Below are 23,567 nucleotides of genomic sequence, written 5' to 3'. Positions count from 1 at the left end.
ACTGAAGGAAGCAGTGTGAATGACAGTGCAAAGATATTTGGGGGGCAGATTACCTGGCATGCTAAGTATGACTTGTAGTGCTTACATGTGTGTGTGTTTTCCTGTAGACCATAGGGAACCATAAAGTGTTTGAGAACAGGATTAGCTAGCTCCTCCTAAACTGTGGGTTTTGGGGAGAGGTTGCATAGAGAAGCAAGGAGAGAGTAAAGAGAGGAAAGTCAGGGAGAATATCAGACTAAGATAAAAAAACGTCTCTAGGCCTGGTCTGCCATTATTCAGCTATCTGACTTTTGGCGAATAACCTTTCTTGGCCTCGGGCTCCACATTTACAAAAATGGGCATTATTAGAATATCTCTTCTATCTATCCCAGAATGTTACTTGAAAAAAAGGAGCATGGTTGCTCTTGAATAAGTTAGAAGTACTAAATAAATGCAAGGTGGTACACAAAATTGGAGAAAATAAGGTTTCACTGCAAATTAATTAAAACAACTAAATAATGTCAGATATCAATCTCACTCTAATTGCTTAAAAAAACAAGCCATGAACAAGAAAAAAAAAGAATATAATGTAATGGAAAGATTTGGGGCTTTGACTATAGATTTGCCTGGCATTTAGTACCTATTCTACACAACACTTGCAATTCCTTGGGAATTAACTTAATCTTTCTGAGCAATAAACAAATGGAAAATAAATATATTTTATTGGGTTATGAATTAACCTCTCAAAGCATCATCTGAAAAAACAGCAATATCTTGCAAGGACTTAAAATAACAAAATGTCTTAAGAAAATACCATCATTCAATAACTGTTAGTTGTGCTGTACCCATAGTTCATTACACTGACCTCAGCTTTCTTGTTTCAGTCCCTCACCACACATATTAACCAAATATGGTAAATAAAATAAGTATAAAAGCTATCCATCAAATTGAGAATTATCCAAAGGTCTCTCTACACCCTCTCAAACTAATATTTATTTTATACATCTACTGTGTAAAGGGCACTGTCCTCATTGATCTAGATATGCCTATCAATAGGAAGTAAGCAAAGAATTAATAGTTATTTTGGGGTATAAGATAAAATAAATATAACAAATGAAAGAAAATAATTTAGGGGAGAGTCATCCTTTCTTGCTTTCCTCTGGGAATAAATAAAACTTGCTTTATTTGTAGAAACTGTATAACTTTGAAATTATAAGTAAAGATTAGAGTTTGACTTAAGCATGTATTTTTCTTCCAAAAAGAATGTTGTTATAACAAGTCATTAAATAGGATCATTTGTTTTTATACATTCATGAAATCTAAGGCACATGGTATTTATTAGAGGTCCTAGGTTGCAATGATAGGAAAGCTAAAAGCTGAGTAAGAAAGTTTGACCTTTTCCTTTCCAACTTTTAACTTTTTTGATTCTGGTTTAACATTACATAGAAAATGACTGTAAATTATAACATTTTCCATTGTGTAGGCCACACTTAAATGCTTGTATAGGTAGGACTTACTGCAAAGTCTGCTGACCTTTTGAACTGCTTTTGTTGTCTGATCAAACTTTGGCAATACTACAGTTTTCTACTTTTGAAAACACTCTTACAGTCTTAATTTTAACTTGAAAGTTCAATGGTGCTGAACTTTGGATGATAAATAATATTTGAGGTATCTTCATTTTTTACCAAGAAGATGAAGCTGGTTTTTATAAAACCTCTAATAATGAGCTGTGCATCTTCAAAATACACCCCGCCCCAGAATGGCTATATTGCCTTCTTTTAGGGTGTATGTACCACAACATATCTACATTGCATCCCGTGATACAGCTCTTTCCTTTGGGGATATAGCAAGATAACAAAGAGGGAGAAAAGTCTAAAAATAATCACTCCAGATAAACTTTTCATGTACTTATCATAGACAATGTTGGGGAGATAGTATTACAGGCAAGGAAAATTTTAAAAGAACCAGAGGGGCCAGGCTGGGCGTGGCTCAGGGGTTGAGCATCTACTTAGGATCTAGGCGATCGGGGTTCGATTCCTGGTCAGGGCACATGCCCGGGTTGAGGGCTCGATCAATGACTCTCTCATCATTGATGTTTCTATCTCTCTCTCCCTCTCTTTTCCTCTCTCTGAAATCAATAAAGAGATATTTTAAAAAAATAAAAATAAAAAATAAAAAATAATAATAAATAAATAAATAAATAAATAAATAAATAAATAAATAAATAAAAAGAACCAGAGGGAATGGAAATGGGTAAGCTTCTAAAACCATGTCTTCTGATCTGCAGAGATTCAGTTAAACTTCTGAAAGAAGAAAACGGAATCAGCTCTCTTTCTCTCTAACCTCTCAGTCTTAAATTTTGGCCGCCTTTTAAATAATAAAAAGTTTGGGAAAGGTTAATTTTGGAGTACCTGCTCTTCATCATAGGAATCAATACAAAGAAAAGCTCAGCTTCGCATCCTTCACAGTATGCTGGGTACCCTGAAGCTGCCGGAGTCCCTTGTCATGTGCAAGTGGGGCACAATAGGAGTATGAACTGGCAGTTTCTAGATGAGCTGGAAGGCAGTTGTGATGAGATGGTCCATGAGCACGGGCTGTTCTCCTAGGTAGGATTTGAATATTCTCACGTGAAACCAAGCTCTTTGAAGCTTGTCAATTAGCAGCATAGCATGATGGGAAAAGCAAGCTTTTGGGAGCCAGGCAGAAATGAGCTCTAATCTGTTGTTATCAATGATTACTTATTTAACTCTCTGCACATTATTAAAATTATATATAAATTTAAGGAATTCATTCAGGTAATTGTGAGGTCTGGCAAGTCCAAAGTGTACAAGCTGGAAACTCTGTCAGGAGTTTATGTTGAAGCCTTGGAGCAGAATTTCTTTTTCTCTAGGAAACCTCAGCATTTGCTCTTAAGGCCTTCCTTCAACTGAATGGATGAGCCACCCGTATCATCAAGGGGCATCTCCTTTACCTGAAGTAAACTGATCATATATTTAACCACATCTACAAAATGCCTTTGCAGCAACACCTAGATTATGTTTGACTGTGTAGCTGGGTACTGCAGCCTGGACAGGTGACATACAGAACAACCCCGAGCACTCTGGATGGACTCACATTTCCGTGGGAGCCGTGATCCCTTTGAGCCCTCGCTAACAGACGAATCATGGCTCTCGTGGGGCTGCACCGACTATACAGACCCTGGCTTACCCACTCACTTACGGGGTGACTTTTGAACAAGTTATTTAACTTCTTTACATCTTGGTGTCCCCATCTGGAGGGGTAATAAGAGCATGGGGGTGGTAAGAGTGTTTGCCTTATGATGTTGTGAGCGTTAAATCAGCTAATGCATAAAAATTACTTTGATTAGTGCCTGCCACGTAATAAATGTCAGAGAGTGCTGCCTAGCCTTGGAGGGCTCAGGACCTTTAGAAGCAACACAAAGTGAGAATGACCGATTGCGGTACAAATGCTGTAATGTAGGTACCAGTTCTGTGGGAAGAAGGGAGAAAAACGCACTAATTCTGCCTAGATGCTCATGATGGAGACGGTCTCTATGCAAGTCTGGGTACATATCAAGCAGAAGGAAGGATAGACGCTGTGATACGGGTAAAGTTTGTATTTTGAGATTCTTATGGAATTTCTAAAACTTAATAAGCTTTTGAAATTTATGAAACATAGGTAATAAAGACATAGTTAAAATTTTCTGCCAATGAGGTCACATTGAAAACAAAAACTGAGAATTAGCACTCTCGGATTGGATATTGACTCAAAATAATGATGCTCATCTCTTTGAACATAAAGTGTAATTTTATTCATTTGTGCCAGAAAACAAACAATATGGCAATCCTGCCACCAATCAAAGAGGTGGAGTATTAGTGGGCTATATATGCACCCAAGCCTGAGTATTAAAATTCCTCGACGCTCCAAGTCATTTAAGCCCATTTCAAGTCACACAAAACAAATACCTGCTGCCTCCAGGCGCACATTCCAGTCACCCACTGAACTCGTGCAAGTGCTCCTGAGGTGGGTCTCACAACTGCCTGTCATTTGCACATTGTGTTTGTCTATATGCACCACTAATTCAAACTATTTATTATTTTACTTGTTTATTGTCAGTTTCCCCTGCTCTATTGAAAGCTCCATAACAGTGTCAATCAGAATGCCAGGCCCATAGTAGGTAATACGTTTTTATTTAGTAGAAAAAATAAGTTGACATGTTTTCTGAATGAGTCATTTTAGTAACCCTTATCCCCAGACCTTATAGACTAGTGTTTCTCAAATCCGAGGAATAAATGAACCACTTCTAAAGGGATAAGTGACCTTGAACTTGTGAGATTATCTCAGACCGAAGAGATCCAGAAATACCTGTTTAAATACAAAGACTTATTCTAAGCAAATACATTTTGGTTCATTAATTATCCTGCCAAAATAAGTGTTTTCTTTTTACAACTATTTCAAAGCCTGTGTATGTGTTTGAATTATCACAGGAATGAAAATACTAAATTGAGAAAGTTTTATGGATTGCCCAAGAAAGTGTCCTCAGACTTCTGATGGTTCACAGACATTAACCTGGGGAACACTTCTGCAGACATTTCTAAAGCCATGCTGGTCACGGTGCAAGGCGAGAAACATCGCCCTCATATCCTGCAGCAGCGATGACAGGGCCCAGAGCTGATCTCAATCTCTGATACTTTCGGTAGCGACTGAGGAGATGCCGGAAAGACTGAGCCTGGTTTACCTGAGGTTAAGTTGATTGCATGAGTTAAATAAGTTGAGAAATATGTCTCCAGTCAAGAAGCCGTTCTCCTTCCAACTTCATTATTATTTTATAAACATTATGAGAAAGAATATTTGCCCAAATCATCATTGCTCAAAATTTTTTTTTCATCTCACTGATATGAAAGTTAACCTGGTATTTGCAATTTTATGTAACAGAGAAACAACAAAAATTAACTAATACAGGAAAGGAATACAGAGCAGAAAAACATCAGATAAAATTGAAACATAATTTCAGTCATTTCTAAAAGATCTAAGGAAAGCACTTTAATAATGACAATAAAATGAACACTGAACTAAAATTACATATCTTAATTTTAAGGAATTTGACTAAAGTTGCCTAATACCTTTTTTCTATATTTGTAGATGCATGAAAGACCTTGCAATAAATTTACATTTATATAAATCCAAACTTAGTTTTATAGACCAGAAACACAACTTATGAATAAAGAGGCAGAGGGAAAAAGAAACACATCTGGATACTTTTTAAAAGAGTCTCTATTAGAATTAATAAGTACTGAAAAGTTAATTTTCCTTTAAAAATTTAGCAATACAAATAATGTTGGTACTGTTTTTACTGTTACTATGTATTCAAAGAAGCTTAAAATATCCTGTTTTACAGAATATAAAAATTTTATAATAAGAGGAAATGCATAGAAATAAAACAAAAATATAATAGCAGTAATAACTAAGAGAATTAAAACTTTATATTTGTTTAAGTGCTCTGTGAACAGCCTAACTACTCCCTGCAATAACACCAAGAATATAGGGAGGGAGGCTGAGATCCACAGTGGTTTCCTAGCTTCTCATCACATTTACTTATTCAAATATTTATTGATTATTTACTCTTATTTAGGCACTTGAAGATGATTTGAGGGTTATAAAGATGGATGAGATATCATCTCTACCTTTTGAAGGGGATGGAAAAATCATTCATCTTAAAAACAAATACAAGAAATAAGTGATATGTGGCATTGTACAGGTAAAACCAAAATTATAGGAAGTTCTGAGGAGCAGGCTGAGGAAATCAGGAAGCCTTCATGGAGGAAGAGTACATGGCCAAGGTTTTGAAAGATGAAAAGAAGGACAATATATGAAGATTATAGTATTTAGTATGGCGAGAATATTGGCTACATCAGAAGACTAATTAAAACCAAAACTTTAGTCTTAAGTTTCTTAATCTAGAACATAATCTTTAATCTACCATGCTGAAATAGTTATCTAATGCTTCATAAGAAACCATCCCCAAATGTAACAGGTTATAATATCATTTCTTAACTCACTCTTCTGGAGTGGTTCTCTGATTTGTCAAGCTCCAGTGATTTTGACTGGGCTTTTTCAGGATTTTGTAATCAATCAGCAGGTCACCTAAAGACTGGCTCTTCTAGGAAGGCCCCACCCAGCTGGGATATTCATCTCGGCCCCTGTATCTCTCACCTCCGGGTGGCTAACCCAGGCTGTTCGCACTGCAGCTGGGCAGGTTTCAGGAGAACAGGTAGGAACCTGGGCTCCAAACTGGCCAGATGTCATTTCCGTCACCTTTTATTGGCCAAAGAAAGTCCCAAGACCAGACAAGATTCAAGAGGTGGGAAAATAAAATTAACCGCTTGATAGGAGGAGCAGCAAAGTCACATCACAGAGGCTGTGGATACAGGAAAGGATGGAGAATTGGGGCGATTTTGTAGTCAGTCTAACACACATGCAGTGAAAAAGAAACGTTATTCTACAATATTTGGAAGCAGTCCATTTTTCTGACTTAGAAACTAGATTTTAATCATCAACCAGTATTAGTACTCATAAACACAACCATTCCATACACTATTCTTTATAGAAAATTAAGCACTGTTTCCGTCTGCTTTATTTTAGAGCTTTTTTTTTTTCCCCCAGTTGGTGGCAAAAGCTGTAAAGGCCTGGTCAAAGCACTTTATTTTCCTTCTTCAATTCCTATGTCTTTTAACTTATCAACTGCCATTACAATAAAGGGACATCAATTAATGCTAAATTACAAAGGGATTCTTGTGGGATTGCCTATTATAGCCACTCTGATGCCACAGACATTCAAAGTGATAAATGTTTTACACTGAAAACCAAATACACTCATAATTATTTTGCCATTTACTGAAAGTGTTGCCAATCTACCTTCTATTTGAAAGAAACTGCACATCTTTATCCACTCAAAAATAAAATCTTGTGCTCACAAGGTCTACACACAGGCCTTTTTATGTGGGTCAAAAGGATGCTTCCCTCATGCCCATTTAATATGTTTTCTCTGAAGTTCTCTATGCTGCCCTTAGGGCCATCCACATACTGGTGCTAAGCATGTAACTTGCATAGCAAACTCCCTCCCTCCCAACCTCACCTCACAACATCCAGAGTTCAGTATGTCCCATAATAAAATGACATATTTTTATATGCTGTGCACATACTGCTAAGGTATTGCTTTGTGAATAGAGCCCTACAATATAGATACAGTTTACCAGGAACTTAGCATTTAAACGACTTTCATCTTGACAATGACTGACATGTCTCGCTGAGAATATTATATATTTAGAAGATTTTTTTTGAAGGCTCCGTACTTAAGAATCATGTCTCATCATATCCAGTGAACTTCTGAACTAAGTCTTAAATGTTTAAAGAAGGGTCACAAAGCCGCTCTGCTACAAAAGTCTGCAACTCACACCCAACTCATATCACAGAAGAAATTCATGCATAGAATAATTTTTCCTAAGTTTTCTTTCCATTTAATGGGGGGAAAAAGTCTCCTACTTTCAGCTTTGAATATTTATCACTGAGATGAGACCCTGTGCTGGAGTCAAACAAAGTGAAAGACAAACTCTAGCCGGGAGAAAGTACAACACATTCTTCACAAACTTTGTAAGAATCTCTTCAACACATGCTTCTCCATTTATACAACAGATCAAGGAAGGCTAGAATCCAATTTCAAATCAAATAACCCCATATCGATGTGCAGGGTAGTTGACAGTGCACTCTCATCAACTCTGTGCTTTCTGGTGGGTAATGCGCACAGTGGAACTTAGAGTAGCCATTTGGCAGAAAACCGCTCTAGTCAAATTGAAATAGCCTTTAGAGCCTTGGTTAGAATGGAGACCATAATGTATGCTTGTCATTTGATGAAAAATAGTGCGTTTAAATTAAGGGCAAAAAAAAAAATCCTGTCGTCCAGATTGGAGCCTGCACAATGACACTAGTGTCAAGATCTTATTTAAAAGTGTTATGGTACAGTACTGCTCAGCAGCACAATTTGTAAGGAAACACGGGATCATGTGCTGGGGACTGGAGATTTGTTGCCTGATACAAGCCATAGGGAGTGATAAAATATGTTTCTTCCAGATAATTACTTGCTGCCCAAGGAAAGTGGCATTTCTAAATTGATATTTCAATGCAGTATAAACAGATTATGCTGTAAAGGTAGACATGGGCTAGTTTTTTGTCACGTTATGGGACTGGGACTCATTCAGTGCCACTTAAAACTAATTTTTTATGCTTACAAAGCGATACAACTTTCTCCAGAGTTAAGAAAATGTACACTTATATAGGTATAATGAAAGATTTAAACTCCATGTGTTTTTTTTGACTGTTTAAAAAGATTCTAAGAACATTTGTGTTAGAAAAAGCACTATAAACTTCTAGAAATGAAGCAATTGCATGGTATTTAGAATGCCTCAGTTTAATGAAAGAATAATTTATCTTCCAGGTACCATGCTAATAAGAGATTTATATGCATCTCATTTAATTCGTAAAACAATCCTGTGAGTTAGGTAATATTAGTATCCTCTTCTTATAAGGGGGATAACTAAGTGAAAGAGGTTAAGTGACTTGCCTAAGGTCTCGTACTTGTGAGGTTAGACACCAAGCTCAGGTGTTTGACTTAAAAACCTGTGATATCTAATATAATACACTGCAAATGTTCACAATTAAAATTATTAAGAAATATATTATAAGCTTTTTACCCATTTATATAAACAAAGTTTACTAGAAAAAGCAACAATTTTTTCCACTCTCATCCTAATAACTTAGGCAAAAACTCACTACAGAACTGTGCTAGGTGTTGTGAAACCCTAGTTTAAAAGACCACCTTGGCCTTCAGATTCATGAACAATGGCCCTAAATTTTTCTTTTAACAAATCAGTAAAAACTTGAAAGTTGGAGTTAAAATATCTAAATCCATCTTTATCAGCATGGAGTACAAAATATGATATCATCTCATTCAATATTCAAAGGAACACAATTCTGAGTCCTCTCCCGCTCCACTTTCAGATGAGTGTCTATTCTGAAGTTTCCATTCATGCAAATTCCTCAGGGTACCATGCAGAGAGGTCCTAGCAACTGCCACGGACTAGCCCAGAATCAGCCCACCCTTCCAGTTTACTCCTAGCCCCTACCTCTGCTCTCCCACCCCCCACCCCCAAAGAAAACATCTAAGAGCAGACTCCGCTATCTACACAACATGACGGGCAGAGTCTACTGTACTTCATTGTACAGGTCTTGTTTCCTCTGCAGTCTCTCTCCATGGCTTCCTGATGATCCCCTTCTTTCTAAGTTTACACGTGGTCTTTCCTCTGTGTGCACATTCCTGGTGTTTCTCTCTGGGTCCAAATTTTCTCTTCTTTAAAAACACCCATCAGAGCAGATTAAGGCCCAATCAACTCCAATGACCTCATTTTAACATAACTATCTCTTTAAAGGGCCCATTTCTGAATACAATCATATTCTGAGGTGCTGAGTGTTTCTATATTTGAATTTTGTGAGCACAAACAAATAGGCCCATAACAAAGGCAGTTTCTTACCTTCCTTCAAGAGCAAAATGTGACAAAAAAAACACACCGTTTTAGTTGCCACACTTATCATCTGTAACATCTACAAGTTGGTTTAAATTGATCTAACTTTAAATGGGTATTTGACTTGTTTGTGTGCAAATAATGGCTTGATGTGTTTCCTGAAACAAAGAGAATGTGTCCAAATATAAAGATTCATCGTCTTTAGGTGGCCCAGCAACTAACAACTTTCAAATGTCATTCTCTTGGGGGTAATTTAGGTCATATTTCACGTAAGACCTTATTGAAGGAACAAAACCTAGTTTTGTGATTGGCCAGCTGCTGAGTGATTTTAATAAAGTTTTATGCTGATATAAATGTGTGACCTTGGCCACATCACTTTATCAGTTGAGGTCTCAGTTTCCTCAGCAATAATTAGAAATTTTGGATGATAGTGACATACAAGATAGTTCTAACTATAGAATTAGGTGATTTTTGACTTGGGGCAAATGATTTCTCTCTTATTTTATGTGTTTTCTAAGGTCAAACCCAGTTGACCTTATGAATTGCTGCTCAAACTTAGAAAAATAATCTTAAAATAAAACAACTTACAAAGTTACAAAATTCTCCAAAACTTAATAGTGACAATTATTTTGACTAATTCTTAAATTATTCTATTGGATAAAAGTAGGTTACTCTTTAAGAAAACAAGTAATTATTCTTACATCAATTAATTTGTTCTCAAAAACCCCTAAGTATTTGTATTCAGTTATATGCACATATCTTATTGAAATTGATGCATTTTTCATTATAAGCATCAAAATATAGTGATGAACATTCATAGAAAGAATATTTTTATCCCAATACCTTATTCCACATCTTCCTACCAATCATTTCTGCTTTTCAGATGCAAACATCTTCAGCAAAGTCTGCTATTCTGGTATTTTTCTCAATATTTCATTGAGGAATGTTTAATACTCCTATTAATTTTATTTTTATTAGATAAATTTGCCAATGGAAAAGTAAGCAAAGAGTATAATGAAGGTGTACATAGTTACCTATGCATTTAACTATTATAATAGTTTTCAGATTATGATTCATCACTTTTGCTGAAGTTTAAAAAAATAGTCATTTATTATTTTTAAAAATTTTAGATATTGACTTCCTACTATAGAAAATTTTAGCTCTATTATGTTCTCCACTATGCCTATAATTAATAATTGCCCTATTTTTTCCATTTATTTAGTTTGTATATCCCAGTGACTCTTTCATCCCTAAATTCCAGTACCTCCCAGTATTATTATAATGGGAAGTACTTCTCACTTTTTCTCATGTTTAATTTATAATTTTTTTCTGTTATTTCCTGGTGAAACATGCAACTTAGAAACTTTCTGGAAAATGATACATTGGAGATAAATATTTAAAGCCTTTAATAACTAATTAATGTTAAATGACTTCATAGTTAATTGATAATTTGGATAGATATAGAATCCTGGGATGGACATAGTATTTCTTTGGAACTTTAAGAGAGTTAGCCTATTGTTTTTAGCTTCTGGCAAGGCAAACAGAGAAATCTGATGCCATTCTGATTTTCATCATTTGCATAGGTCTGTTTTATATTCTATTAACTTTTAGGATCTTCTTTTAATTGCTAGTACCTTGAAACATTGAAGTAATGTGGTTCTTTTATTATTCACTGTACTGAGTCTGTTGAAATTGTCCACTGCAATCCTTCTAGTCTGAAAATTTGTCCCTAACTTTTAAAAAAATACTTTTCTCTTTGCTGTTTTCTTTGCTCTCTCTTTTTGAAGTTTCCATTATTCATATGTTAAATCCCATTGCCTATTTCTCTTTCTCTCTGGTTTTCCTTGACTTTAATTTTCAAACCTACACTGACGTATCTGCTAACATATTTGAATTCCCAAACCCTCATTTTGATAGAGTCTTCCAGCACATCAGTATCTGCTGATCTTTTATTCTATATATTCTATATTGCAAATTTTCAACCTCTGACATTAAGTGAAGTGGTTGAAGGGTTGGAGTATGCTCAAATTTGCCAATGTTCTTAGAGCCAAGTAGAATAAGGGGATTAGTAGTCTCAACAGTCAATATGTAGACTCTCAATACCCTATTTTTGGCAAGTCCTCTTGGTTTCAGTTGAGCTTAGTTTTGCAAATTCACCTTAGAATGATCTTGGAGGAGTGCACCTGGCTGAATAGGTAGAAAAGGACTGGGAGCTTTTCTGTTTTCTAGACTTCACAAAATCCTCTTATTTTCTTTAATTTCTCTCTTCTCAGGTCTCTAAAATCTCTTAATCACACACAAGATTCTTCTTTACAAATTTGTTTGCACTTTAATCTTGCTCTGCAAGCAGTTACTTTTTAATTTTCCCATACTGCCAAATCAATTAGGACTCATTCACCTTCATTCTGTTTTCCAAAGTTGAGATAACATCCATTGCAGATACAGAATATTCTTTCTTCTTTACTATTTTATATCCTTATAGATTTTGATATTTTTTTACTTGTTCAAACGACCAATGTTTTTTAACATTTTAGTAAAGTTTTAGAAGGCGCAGAGTAAACATATATTTAATAAATAATAATGAAGTATGCATTTTTTTTAAGAATTTCCTGGAAATGATTTCCAAGGTAATTCATCATAGACAAAAATACCAAAATCAGGAAAAAAATTATGCCTTTGACTTGAATCCATCCCTTTGGCTATTAATGTCTCCTTTAATAAGACTTCAAAAATGCTAATAAAACATTTTTATTGACCTTTTCTAAATATTTAGATATGTCTCTTCTTCTTATCTTACTTTTATTCCATTTTTTTCTAAAGGTAGTTGACACTCTGTGTCTAACTCTTCTTCTTTCAGTCATTGAAACTTGAAGTCAATTTCATATCACTTTTCTAGCACTCACCAATTTAAACTGCTCAAACCACAGGCCTATTTTGAGCTAGTATTTTATGCCTCTCTGAACAGTTGATACCTTTCTGCTATGACATAAGAAGTCTCTTCTTTCTTGTTTTCTGTGATATTCAGGTCCTAGTTCTGGCTACCTTTCTGTTCCTCAAGGTTCTGTTATTTGCTGTTTACTTTTTCCCTGGGAAAGTTTTATTAAGATCTTTTTAAAGGTTCTGTGCTAGGTTTTCTACTATCAATTATATGCTCTGTGAGTCTAAATTACAATCTCTAAATAGGTAGCTTCAAAACTCTTTCTTCAAGCCTTTGCTAACCATTTGTTTATGCTCTAGATCATTTTATCTACTATGGAGTTCTGATAAATTTTTACCAGAAGCTCAATTTCAACATGTTCAGAGCTAAATACAATGTTGCACATATAGCTTGTGTCATCACCTATCATTACTATTACCAAATGTGTACCATGGTTTCAAAATCATGTCTGGCAATTGCTGCCAGCTATCAGGTCAGTGTATTGGGGAGACTGGTCATGTGTCATCAGCAAAGTTGTCCAGGCTTGTTCATATAATGGTGGTCACAGGATTCCCAAGATCTGCAAGAGGGTTATACCCCAACACACAAACACTTTGTAATTCCTTATCTGTGTCACATTTGCTATTGCCCAACTACTTAAAAACAAGCCACATTATCAAACTTAGAGTTGCTATCAGAGAAGACTATTCAAGGGCATGAATATAGGAAAGCACAAGCAAATTGGGGACTATTAATGGCAATAGTCTGTACCAATCTACAATTGTGTCTTCTTAGGCTTAATAGTCTCACCACTTTCAATTCATCCGAATGTGAAAATTCCATATTTCACCCTCTTTTAAGAACACCATAAACTTTCCCACCCTCAGTCTTAATTTATGGCTTTGAACTCACAGTGTTTTGTTTAAGATGCAGCTTCATGAGCCTCACTCAGTTCTTTCATAATCTCTGCAAGCAGATTTCAGAAATGGGCAATTTTGAATAGGTCTATAGAATATTCTTATGAACAATAAAATTTAAGTATCACTGTTCCAGTCTATTCAGGAAAACTTTTTAAATATAACACAAGAGTGGGATTTTTAATTAATTGGAGAGTCATGGACTTTTAGGACTTTTAGGACTGTTGACTTTCTTCAGGAAATATATAAATCCTTTAAGATGGTCAACAATGGAAATGTGAGTTTGTGTTAATTTTCTAGTGCCCATAATTTGCTTTTGGCCTAGCCTACTTCATCTGTGCTCTCATTCTTCAGTTTCTCACACTTAATTGTCCACCAAATCTGATCTGCATACAAATTTAGAACAATGCTATAAAGAACTAACAGTTCTCTCGTACTTAATTTCCCTTCCTCATGCCTTTTCCACTCCCCTCCCCCTCTTGTGCTCAACAACAAAACCATCTTACATTTGTAAAGGAACTGAAGCTGCACAATGCTTTCACATGCATTAACTCATTTGCTCCTCGTGACGCTCTCTGTAACGCATTAAATCAATTATAAGTGTTCAATTTTATAGAGCAAAGAACTGGATTAATCAAGCTTTAGTTACTAGTTGGTAATAGATTCAAACAGACCTCAGATCTCCTGACTTTGTTAGCACATGAGCGCTAAAGCAAGGATCTCACTTGAGTCTTTACAAATTTATACTTACTACAAAAGTTTTTGTTTTTCAGATATAAGAAAACACTGGAGGGAAACTAGAATTATAACATTAACACTTGGTATTTGCTCTAAATTTGAAATAGCCCACCTTGAGGAATTGATACTGTGATCATTTACTATGAACGATAGTTGCCAGAAGTTACAAAGCAAGGCAATTGCAACACAGGAAAAATGCATTAAATTTTTTGACATTAGTCCATAAAGTATGGAAAGGGCTGGATGTTTCTGAGGTTTGAAATTTTCTCTGTTCTTAAACTACTAGTGTTCTGTTTACAAAAGTAAGAACAAATAAATTTCTACAGGTGGAACTTTCTGCATTGTACCCCAAAGTGTATGAAACATGTTATGAATTTAAATCAACTATGCACTAAAGGACGGTGTTCTACCCAAAGGGCTGTCAGTAAAGCCTGTAGCAGTAAGCGGGCTCCTTGACCCCCTCTTAGCACATGGACACTCTTCTTCCTGCCTGAACTTAGCTTCCAGTTCCATTGGAAACTAGGCAGCTTGGCATTTCTTGGACTCTTGAGAGCTGGGCATTACATATTGGGCAACTCAAATATGTGCAATAAGTCATGCAGAAGGATAAGTACCTGGTGGCTCTATTCAAACACTCCAGTGTCACCTAAACAAAGGAAAAATTCACATAGTGGTAGAGAACAGCTGAGTTTCAACACTTGCAAATTTGTCTATGGTACTGAGATGTTAAAACTGTCATGTTAGAAATACCACTTTGGGGTTTACCATAAACATATATTTTATGAATTGCTGACAAAATAGCTAGATAAGGTAAAGATATAATCTATTTTTACAGGACTTAGATACTAGGAGAGGTCAATATCTTGAACCCAACAGTCCAGTGCTAGTGACTCGAATGGGCAAGGGACTCTGGCACACAGACCACATCTGATCCAGAAAGGTGTTTTTATAGTGTTCAGGAGGTTTTCCTTAAAAATTAAGCATATGTGGAAACATAGGGCTTACACTTCCTCTATCGTGGAGAACGAGTTTTTTAGTTCACCAGAATGCCCACCCAACCTGCCTCTCTCACTTTTCTTTTCCAGGTCCTTGTGGCTTATTCAAGTTTTTTTATCCTCAGTTTAAGATAACCAGAGATCCAGGTCCCCTAGCGAGTTCTCTGTCCACTCATCTTACCTGGTCCTGGTTGGTAAATGCTTGCTGCAGAGTTCTCTTTGAGAATAAAGGTATGTACAATGGTTATAAGATATTAATCACAATGTTGTTGGTAAGAGCAAAAACAGACAAAAACTAAAAGGGGACTGGTTAAATGCATTAGGGCATATCCTTAACATGGAACACTACACAGCCTTAAAAGGACTTTTCAGAGGGACATCTGTTGACAAGAAAAGATGTTCATGAAATACTGGTGGGTAAAAGGCTACCATTAGTATGTGGAGTTCAGTGAGGAGCTGGAGCAGCTCACACCCACAGATAAGAACCAATTGTGCCTGTCTCTTCCCACCTTCCCCTTCAGGGACTTCACATTGGTAGCTTAAAATCAGCCATGGTGAGAGTATTTATACCACAGAAATTGACTAATGCTACAAATCAAAGCTTTATTCATTTTTCTGTAAAGGAGGTTTTTAAATATTTACCAACATACCCTGAGTATCATTATATATTTTTTATAAAAATTGGGAAGATATACATGAACACAAGGATATAGGGGACTCATTTTTAAGGTATGAACTGGTTATTTCTAGGGGAGATTTTTTTTTTCTTTTTTCTTCTATTTGCTTGTCTTTTCTAGATTGTCTTCAACAGATATGTCAGTTTTGTAATTTCTTAAAGTAATACATTGTTTTGAAATAAGAAATACACCCTGTATAATGAATTTATTAAAAAGCAACTCTTCACCCAGTGGCTGTTTCTACATTTTATGACTGTCTCAAATCCTAACATTTCCTTGAGAATAGCTAAGATTTCGTTAAGAGTTAAAAATTTCAAGTAAATTCACTTTTATGCATTCCCTACGTTTTTCAATAATGCCGAACACACACTAGACCAGCTGTAAAGGGTGTGACTTTGGAAGAGAAAGAAGAAAGCACTTGTCTCTCAACAGCACTTGGGGCTCTGAGAAAGTCTGGTTTTAAAGAATCCAGGCCCCAAAACCTAAATTAATTTTGGATACCCTAGAAATGCTGGGGTTGTCCTGGTTTAAAGGTTTGTGAAATGGAGGCAAACCAGCAACAATGGCATCACTAGGCAGCAAAAGGTAGTCAAGAGGGGGCAGGCGTGACCATGTGGATCATTTCAGCGCCGGTTGTGCCCGCTTCCCATTGATTAGCGCTGACATCAGTGTAGGGCTGGAGTTTGGTTTGCCCTCCACTCGACGGAGCCTCAAATGACTCAGAGCATGTTGAGTGCATGCCCAAGTGCCCAGATTGAAAAGTAAATCTGTTAGTTTTCCTTACATAGTTCCTAAATATAAATATACTGCAGCAAGGAAAAGTGACCACAGATGTCCTGAGAGGCCTTTAAATGCTTTTAAAGTAATATATCTGCAAATAATTTTCAATAAGTGTCAAAGAGAGAGTGTGTGTGTGTGTGTGTGTGTTTGTGCCTCTGTCTAGTGATAAAAGTATGTACATGTAGAGGGAAAATCGTATTGTTTTAAGCAAGAAGAAAGCATGGCATCTTTATTTAGAATCTTAATATTTTAAGCCCTTTTTTTCTGGCTAAGAACTGTTACATTTTTTGAAGTTTTACTTTCACTAATCTCCGTCAACCTTCAGAGATTTAGCCTTAAATTAGTTACCCCTGACATGCTCTCTAGTGGCTGGCATGGGAGTGCACAGACCTGCGCACTGGCACTTACTAAATAACCTCAGGGAAGTTTTGTTTGTTTGCTGGATTCTTACCTTTGGGCGAAAATTTCTTTTGGAAATTATTTTATCTTTCTCTATTCCCTGTTCAGTTTTCATTGACTGTGGCTTTTTTCCTCCTGTCATAATTATCTGTAATGTGGAGTCAGTTTTGAAAGTAAGCCCGGATTTGCCCTGGAGGTGGCAGAATTTCAGTGGTGGGTAAGTGAAATGATTGCTCCATATAACTTTATAAAGTGTAAAGACCTCTGAGATGAAAGGAGCTATATAAATGTAAGGCTGTCATTTTAAATTGCCATTACCATTTGAAATTCTCAAGGGGAGCATTACTGAAATCCAGCGTATGCACCATATTAGATTGCTTAATATCATTAAAGCATGTGCAGCAAATGAAAATACCAATTTCCTCTCCTATGTAGCTCGTGTTTAAGGCTGCGTATCCAGAGCTAGCATGTTTCACAGCTCATTCTGACATATTAATACTCACTGAAGGGAGCAGAAGCTAACAAAGTATGAAGACAATGATGTTTCTCTAGCCTGGTGATTGCTTGTTTGTGTTCGTGTGCTTGTGAAGACAGAAACAGATTTGAGAAACTAAATGAAACGAGACACATACCAAAGGAGGTTGATAGGACCAGACGAGAAGCCTAAACAGAAACATATACAGCATATCACTGTGTGATTTATGTTTAGCTTTGGCAATAAGGAAACCAAGGAATAATATATATTTACAGCAGCAGAAAAGAATTGCAAAAACAGAAAAATTATCGAGACAGTGAAAATGTCCTGCCCTTTAATGTGAGACCAGCTGTTCTTGTCGCCTCCGTTTGCAAGTTTGTTTTCGGAAAGGAGAATGCTCCGTATTATTGGAGCCGCGCACAACCTAGCAGGATGGAAATGCCAAGAAACAAGCAAGTGAGAGCGAGGCGTCAGTGGCAAATTGGAATCTAAGGCCTTTTGTGCTTGTTAAATGGTGGAATGATTATAATTGGAAAAAGTGATGTGCATTAGTTCTGAGTGACTGTACAAGAAATGACAAGCGTGTAACTTAATGATTACTTCACAACACTCAGGACTGCCTTCTGGTCTCGCACCAAAGAGTTCAGCCCTGCAGCGGAAAAAGCCACATGTTTCTCCTCCTATTCATGAGTCTTCTCCACAGGTCACATGGAAATAACCCTGAAGTGATAAGTCTTGGTTTAGGAAGTCTGCTGCTTAAACTGGTGTAAGTCATTGTGACAAAGAATGGTGGGATGTATTTTTTCTTTTCCTTGCAAACCATCACAATCATTGGCACGCAAATGGACAGGATCCTGTTTTAAAGGAAATAGTCTATGTTTACTTTGCTGGGAAAAGGAAGGATATGAGAAAGTTTCCTGAAAAGTCATATCTAATATTCAAAAGAATGAGAGAAAAGAGTGAGAGCGTGTCACCTTTCTCTTCACGAATAAAACAGATGCCTACCTAGTATGTTGATTTTATATGAGCTCAGTAATACATCCCTAATTTTTCTGAATAAAAAGTTTTCCTGTATGCAGTTTTACCATGTGAATTTTACTGTAAATTAAAAGGTGGAAAAGTGAAAATAAAAGTAATTTTTAGAATGTTCACGTATTAATTTAAAAAAAGTATTTTTTCAAATTTTAGAACCTAAAGTATTATGAATAACAACAATTATAATGCATTCACTAAGTTAAATTATTAACTGGAGTCAAAAAACACAGAAAAGTCTGGGGATGCAGTTTTTATTTTGCGTTAACTTGGGGGCTGTTTCTGGAGCTGCAGAGATGCAAGTAGAGGACATTTTCTTAAAATCCAAGCCATTATCAGTTTGTTATTGATAAACACAGATTAATGTGAGGAACATATTATTTAAGAGAGGAAAACATTATACAAATGAGAGGAATGCATAACATTCTTTCATATATTGTAATGTAAAAGTAGAAGGCTAACAAAAAGACTTGTTTGGCACCTGCATGCTTCAGTAATGCTTCACAAATACTTACACTGGAGTGTTGCTAGTTGTCACCAGGTGACATGTGTTGTCACAGAAAAATCAGGAATGCTTTAAGGCCAATTTTGTGATCATGGATATAGTCTAGTGAGGGACACTCAACAAAACCAGGACAGCCATAGAAGTATTCTACTATCATAAAGTTATAACTTCTTTAAAAAATTCATATCTTCAACAACATAGTATCCTTAAATGTTTTGCTAACATTTTGAAAGAATTTTTTCTTCTATTACTTTGAAAGGCTCAATGATATTCAGTACAGCAAAATTTTACCAGAAGGCTTTACTGGCGTAAAGGGAAGAAAGTCTTTTATTATCTCTCTTTTTTTTTTTAAAAAAAATCATCTTCATTTAGATATATGATTTATTGTGGAAGGGTTTAATAAGAGAGCTTTTTTCCTTTTTGAACATCTATTAGTGGGATGAAGCGAAGATAGTTACAATGGAGAATATATTATCAAGACCACAGTGCAGGTAATATCCTGCATATTGAGTCTAATTACCCATTTAAGTTAAAGTAAGAGTTGTTAAGAATATGGAGAATCACACTCTGATGATTAGTGATGAGAATCACCTAGATAATGAAATTAGTATTGAGAAACATATTTTTAGGCAGAATGATTATCCTGGGAGATTGATTAAAGGGGTAATTGAAGAACAATGTAACCTTTTTCATAGTTATCAGGTTGAACCTGCTTAAGGTAATTTATCATAATAGTGTAGCTATGCCAAATCATAAAAGGACTGGTCACTGCTTAAAAAGATGTTTATTATATATTAATCCAGACATGTTGTCATACCAATGAAATATCCTCAATAAAAATGTGGAGGATGATAAGTGTAGTGGAACAATATCTCAAGATACCTCAATAACTCTTAAGAAGCAGCGGGAAGGAGTTTGCGACGTATAGAGAAATTGCTAAGAAGAACTCACGTTTTAATGGCTCTGCCTGTTAGCAACAACAGCGGAAACTACTGCTTCAGTCTTCTTGAAATATTAACAAGGATCATATGATAATTTCCTTCTTTGTAAAGAAAAAAATCAAATTCTTGCTTCCAATCACTCATGAGAATGGGAGAGGAATTAATTAACTAATTGAAGCTGGAATATAAAAAACAGCAAGATGTTCCTCACAATACTCTGTATTTTTTTGTGCCCTCTCTTACTGGGCCTAATTAAATTACTATCCTGTTGTTATCTCTTTTAAAAATTTTTTGAAATTAGTATTTAGTCAAATTAACTGTTTTCTTTTAATTAATAGACTTTACTTCTAAAAAGTTTTAGATTTGCAGAAAAATTGAGCAGAAAGTATAATGAATCCCCATGTACTTCCCCTACTGCCCCCCACCCAAGTTTTCTCTATTACTCACACCTTAAATTAACGTGGTGGTACATTTGTTACAGTTGATAAGCTGATATTGATGCATTATTACTATTATTTACAAATACATAATGTCTTATATCCACTTCTTTGTCAGAAGCTTTCGAGCTTTGCATGAAAAAGATGAATAGGTGGAGCACAAGGGGATTTTTAGGGTAGTGAAACTGTTGTGTATGTAACTTTAAGGGTGGATACATGATATTATGCAATGTCACGGTGGCAAGGAAATTTGACAGCCAGCTGGTCTGGTGTTTGTCAATGAGGGGCACACATTAGAATCCCCAGGGAACCTTTTAAAAATGCACACTGAGCTCCACTCCCCAAGACTCTGATTCAGAGAACCTAGTAGTGGGCCTCGTAATATATCTGGTAATAGAGAGTAGTTAAGCTAGTCGCATATTTGACATGCAGCCTCATTGAGAGACTCCTTTTTCAGTAACACAGACAACCAACCAGAGTTAGGACCAGAACCTTAACCTCCTTATTAAGGCTTTGCCACTTTCCTACCAGTTATACACCCTACTTTTACTGTGTTGAATATGTACTAAAATTAAATTTATAGTGCAAAGATTCCTATTTTTTTTAGCATCTTTTGATCATGCAATTTTAAAATTAGAAAGCTTTGTACCACTAGTTATTAGAGCAAACAGGCAAAGAGAAGAAAGGGAGAAAAAGAACTTGAGTAGGAGATATACATTCTTGGCAGTAGGTTCATGCAGGTTTCCCATAGGACCCCTCGAGGCTTTGGTCACTTTAGTGACTCTTTAATTAGACCCAGTCTGGAGAGAAATAAGACTCATGCTTGACCAGTCCTGAAGCATTTGTTTGTCGATTGAGGGATTGGAGGGAAAAGAGTTACTTACCCTTTTGACAAAACCCAATGTGATTATCCTTATTAGTTAGTGCCCACAATGCCATTCTTATTCTAACTAGGGAAGGACTGAACATTAATTCTTCCTGAACAGACCATTATCACCTGTATCTGAGTATGTAAAGCGACTTAACATATAAAGGATTTTTTATGCCGGACCCAATTCCCTAGTCTCTCTTTGGCTTTCAGTCGTCCCTGCCCCTGAGAAATAAGGTATAAAAGTAGCTAAGAGTCTGTTCATTCCTCTGAAGCCAGAGGTAGAGCAGTTCGGAGACATTTTGTTTCATCTCTTTTTCGACTCCTTTAAACATATTTCAGGAGAGAGTAGCTAATAATAAGATAGGTAGGTGGATGGCAGGGAGTTAACTAAAATGTTCAGAATAACTCTGAGTACAATCACATTTAAAAATAGAGAGAACAGGCCAGGAACAAAAGCCTACTAACTCAGTATATCTAGTTCAGAGGCAGCTAATGTCCCTATTTAGCATCTTCAAGTTGCTCACACTTTCCTCACCCACCTAAGAATGTGCCTCCAGCACTGGAGAGCCTGCCAAGTCCAAGGACATGGGAATGTGAATTATCAAACAAGCTGGGGATGAAAGGTGCTGAAATCATCTTTTTAGAATATTGCCAAAAAACAGCTTGAGTTTCTAGGGTGCTAATTGCTGAAATATGTTTTAGCTTCCGAATTCATTCTGAGCTTATGACCCACTAACCAAAAGGTAGGAAGGATGTTGTAAAGGAAAAAAAAGAAGAACAGTAAGAGGGAGCAGTGTAAGAAAAGTGTTTTGCCCAAAGCCTCCTAGAAAGACACATTATACTAAAGGAAGCATATTTTATACTTGCCATATGGCTATGCAATTAGATTTAGGCTATGCACTAAAGTAATTCAGAAATAGGTTAGCCATGGTCTTGAAAGTGAGCCCATGTTTATAGCTAATTTGAATTCACTGTCCTTTTCACTGTATTTCTTATTTAACTTTCTAAGAAATTATATGCTTGTTACCTAATTTCAGACTCACAATAATTTGTTAGAGCAAGTAAAAGTCTCTTGTGTTTTTCTGTAGAAGCAACCGAGTCACACAGAGCCAGAATAAGTTATCTTAAATCTTATCTTTTATTAGAGGCAGATTTAAGGCTGTGCTGGAATCTCTTGCCTCTACTGTGAAAAGATCCCAGTCCACCCACTGCCATTAGCCTTACAAGTCCATTGAATATGTTACAAAACTTGTAGAAGCCCACTTTGATTTTTTTGGAATAAAGCTTTTAGTTAAACTATTTTTTACCAAGTAGTTATTAGACAACCTTGTAAAAGAACAGTTGTACCAGATAAGGGTCCCTTTCAGCGTTATGAATTTAGCACCAGGGAGGGATTTGCAGGACTAAATTATACAGACTCATTATGAACACATAGAGGTACTCACGAAATGTATGAATTAATGTTCAGTTGTGGGTTTCACAAATACCAATCTAAATGTTATCAATCAATACCTAAATGCCTTATTTCTGTTTAAGTTATTAGAGAAGTTACATTTTTATATGTGACATTTCTTTTTAACACCTTTTTTTTTTACAACTTCTTGAGCATTTTTCACAAACAAGGTATGCTAGTTGAACTTCATTTTGTAAAAAAACTCTTTTCTAAAAGAAAACTTTATATCTAATCAGTTAAGATGATATATAAAAGGATAGAACCAACTTACTATTGTGAATAATTACTAAATTTGTATTTTTAAGGTCTATGCTTGAATTTCATTCCAAAGATAAAGACTCTGATCCGGCTAAAAAAAAATGTAGGAAAAGATGCCTGGTTGAGATGTCTCTATATGTTCATTCTTTGATCCACTCTTTCTGCTCCAAATACATAACAATAACAGGTAAATTTTGCAAAGAGAAAACCAAGATATATGCCTGTGCTTGAAAAGAAGACCAACATTTTTGTGGAGGCGATGGAATAGAACTGCTAAGTGGTAGGTGGAATTAAAGTTGGAGGCCTACTGAATCTAAGAATTGGGCTACTGGGGAATAACATAGATACACAGTGTTTTGTAAGATAGTAAGACAGAAAATGGGATCTAACTCCCTGCTGGACACCAACGACTTGGGTAGGAGCTCAAGGTCTCCATGCATGAAATAAGGCTGGAGAGGAAGAAGGAACCCTTGCTGCTCACCTCCTGGGGAAGGAAAAGTACACATACAGCCTGATGATCGGGAAGGAGCAAAACTGTGCGCCACCCCCGTGAGTATGGCCTCTGCACTCTCAGTATCCACACACCAGGGCGATGTAAGCATCATGAAAACACTGGGT

The sequence above is a fragment of the Miniopterus natalensis genome, chromosome 8 (genome assembly GCF_054644295.1).
Source record: "Miniopterus natalensis isolate mMinNat1 chromosome 8, mMinNat1.hap1, whole genome shotgun sequence".
NCBI classification, from domain to species: Eukaryota; Metazoa; Chordata; class Mammalia; order Chiroptera; family Miniopteridae; genus Miniopterus; species Miniopterus natalensis.
This window is presented reverse-complemented; position numbering follows the sequence as displayed.